This window comes from Silene latifolia, chromosome 10, assembly GCF_048544455.1.
Source record: "Silene latifolia isolate original U9 population chromosome 10, ASM4854445v1, whole genome shotgun sequence".
Lineage (NCBI taxonomy): Eukaryota > Viridiplantae > Streptophyta > Magnoliopsida > Caryophyllales > Caryophyllaceae > Silene > Silene latifolia.
Genome location: NC_133535.1, coordinates 136,545,096 through 136,548,946, shown reverse-complemented (window position 1 = coordinate 136,548,946; position 3,851 = coordinate 136,545,096).

Below are 3,851 nucleotides of genomic sequence, written 5' to 3'. Positions count from 1 at the left end.
ATTTTTTTTTAGACATAATGAGAGATTAATCAATCTCAAAGAGGATGAAGATGTGTGAGAAGTCTGAAGATAGAGAGTGAAAGATCTAGAAAAAGTGAGGCTGAAAACGGCGCAAATGAGAGATGTGTAGGGTTTTTCATAGAAGGATCTAGAGAATGGGGAGACAGATGAGAATTTATGAAGATAGAAGAGAGAGTTTGATTTAAATATGGGAAATATTTGGATGTATATAAGGAAAATATGGTGGGAAAAAAAGGAGAGAGTTATTAGTAAAATAGATTAGGTTAATAAGAAAATTAGTAGTGTTAAATGATGGCATTTCATGTAAATATGGATAAGCAACAAGGACAATATAGTCATTTACCATACCCAAAAATAGAAAGAAATGAAATGGGTACATCAAAGTGGAATGACCCAATAAGGAAAATGGGTACATCAAATAAGAATGGAGGAAGTACTTAATAATCAATTCGATGCCCATTAATTTACGAATTTCAAATGCATACATAACCATCCTTCTTGCCCTTACACAAAATCTATGGCATATAGAAAATTATAATTAGACCAATTTGCAAATCGACAGATTCTAAAACTTTGGAGAGATGCTTAATCGCTAAGTTATTTAGAGACCATATTATGGTATCCCTTTATATAATTTTCATACCCCTTTTATCTTGATTATGGCTCAAAATATTCCTTTTTGTATAATTTTTTTATCAGCTTAGAATTAGTCTTCCAATAAGTTTATTGAGAAACCGTCTTTCTGTTTTGATAATTAAGAAATTGGAAATTATAATTAAATCAATTTATACACAAACCAAAATACGTGGGAATAATTTCCACATTTTAAAAGTCAAGTAAGTTTGTACGAAAAAAAAAGAAGGATAAGAAGGTAAATTACACATTATAGCTGATAAGTCCATTTTACATATACTTTAACCCCCTATTTTAGCTCGATTTATTTGACTATTGCACTTATATTTGTGTATTTGTGAGCTAATTCCGTGTTCTAGTTGTGTTTGCTTGTTTCTCATTGTGTTTTGTAGGAAATTAAACTTTTAGTAGCTTTTTCCCGTCAAAGTAACAAGTACAAGAGTTCACGAGGCTAATAAGAGCAAGTCTTGATCATACAAAGGTGTTTCGGGAAGCATAGAGGCATTTTGGGAAGAAATTTGAAAACCCGAGCAAGAAGAAACCAACATTAGTTGGTGGATATGTAAAGAAATGAAATACAAGTAAAAGCCCAAGCCATATGCAAGCATTGGATGCCAAATGATGCTTAGGATGACTTAGACGGACGCATTAAGAAACAAGCATCGGATTCCGCATCAACCATAAGTGCAAAGTTAAGATGAATTTAAGAGAAAAATGAGAAAAGTCACGGCCCCGTTGGGGGTTGATGGCCCCGATCGGGGTTACCCTCCTGTAGCTTATTTCCGTTACTCCCTTCACTTCTATAAATAGAAGCTTTGGTCGACACTTCTTAGACACTTCTTACATACTTCCTACACCACTTTTATACTCTCATTTTAGTTTTTAGTTTTTAGTTTAGGTTAGATTAGATTTCCTTTTAGCATTTCCATTTTGTTATAAACAATTTTAATTCAAGTTATATACAATTTACATTTCAAGTTATTTCTATTTGTTCTATCTTGTTCTTCATTTCCAAGTTCATTCCCAATTGTCAAGGTAATCTTATTTCCAATATTGTTTTGTTATTCATCACTAGTTAGTATGTTTATCTTTATCATTTCATATGTCATTAGATTTGTTTTCATTATGCATAAGTAATTCAATTGTCTAGGGAATAAGGGAAACCATGCATAAGTAGTTCTTGCAATTGTTGAACAAGGATGTTATAATATCGTTTCATTGTTTCTATCACATGTTTGTATCGCCACGTTTAATCTTTGTTTAAAGACCTTATTCATTGACTAAGTTTGTTAATTCATTCTATAAGTCGAGAGGCACGGAATCGGATTAGACTAAGCATGTGTAGTAGGACGACCTAGTCATAAACGAGAGTTTCTCTAGGACCCGGTCTATGGTTGACACTAATATCGTAAGGAGGGTGTCTCTAAGCCTAAACAATTAATGATTCATCAACTCCTATGTTCAGTTTAGGCATTTACATAATTTGCATGTCTGACCCGACCTCCCTAGACTATTTCTTTATCATTATTGTTTTATTCCATTATCCAACCAACCAATCAAACTATAACCGACCTCAAGATAAAATTCACTCAATAACAACTAATTAAAAACTCCCGTCTCTCTATGGATTCGACCCCTACGTACTACATTCATGTGTGTCTAGGGTATTTATTTTTGCATAGGTGTGCGATAGCCTATCAAATTTTGGCGCCGTTGCCGGGGAGACGATTTTGTTTGCTAATTAGTTGTTGAATTTTATCTTGTTTTATTTTGTCTCGGGGAACACTTGTTCCTTGGGATATTCTCACGGTTTCTTTGTAGTTTTAGTGCCTATTTTGTAGGTAATAAAGCTTGGCCTTACATAATGAATTATGAATTCGTCCCACAACTCCAAGATGAGCCTTTTCCTGACTATCTTGACCAATTCTACAACTTTTGTGATAGTCTCATCTCCCTTGGACATATCCTTGATGGGGATTACTTGGGTCATTTCGTGCTTGGCAGCATGGATTCTGAGACCCGTGGATTGGCTTTAAAGTTGAGTAATGGGAGTCTCTACTACATGATTGGGCCGGAACTTTGGAATTTCTTAGATTTCATGGCTTCCGAATATCGGGAATTAGCATGCCAATTCCATTATTGGCGCATTGAAGAGGAGCTTAAAGTATTACATGCTCGTTTGGAAATAAAATCTCAAGAGAAACCGAGACGACGTGAGCCTATCTTCTCTCATTTTGCGTTTCTACCTCCCCAATGTGAGTCTTTTCAATCTAATGATTTTGAATTATTGGATGACGATGATGATAGTTCGACTTTTTCTTCTAAAAGTCCACCTAATGTCATTCCAATTGAAAATTTAGAGACTCATGTTGATGACATTGACCTTGTAGTAGATAACACACTCACCATGGATGATGTTTTGCCCGAATATAATGAAAAGGATGAGGTTTTACCCGAGACCTTATACCCCTTTAAAAATCGTTTCGTGGAGGATGTGGTTGACCTTTTTAAGGTTGGTGGAGGACTTAGTGATGCTAATATAGCGGTTAAGTGGGATTCACCCCCCCCATTTTTGATGAGTCCTACCACTTAGAGTTTTCATACCACCAATTTGAGACCATTCATGATTATAATTTGTGCACTAACGGTTATTTTTATGGTCTTAAGCAAGATGCTCCTTCTCTTGCTGACGAGGGGAGTATGGTGGTTCTATTTGAAATCTCTCATGGGCAATTTGATAAGATTAATCCTTCTTGCCTTTGATCTTTTCTGTTTATATCTTATCAATTGCTTACATATGCTTGTGTATTGCTCATGCGCAGGAATATGATCAACTTCTAAGAGTGTTGACATGCTTTTTAAAGGACGATGGATATTAATTTAGGAAAAATTATTTTACTTATGCTTTTTAAGACAATTTACGATTGCACTTTCAATTTGGTTTTGATGTAATATTTAGGACAATAAGACATTTTAGCTTGCTTTTGTATTGTAGTAGCTTGTCTTTTGCAGGTACTTTGCTACTTGGATTGGACCTTATCCCGTTTTCAAGCTAGCTTGGGGGAGGCTTCTACACTTTAGTATGCTTTCTTGTCCTTCTTTATTTTTCGCATGTGTCATCTCATCTCCCCTTGTTGGTTTTTGTTTGTCCGTCTTTGTGTCACACATTGAGGACAATGTGTTGCTCTAGCTTGGGG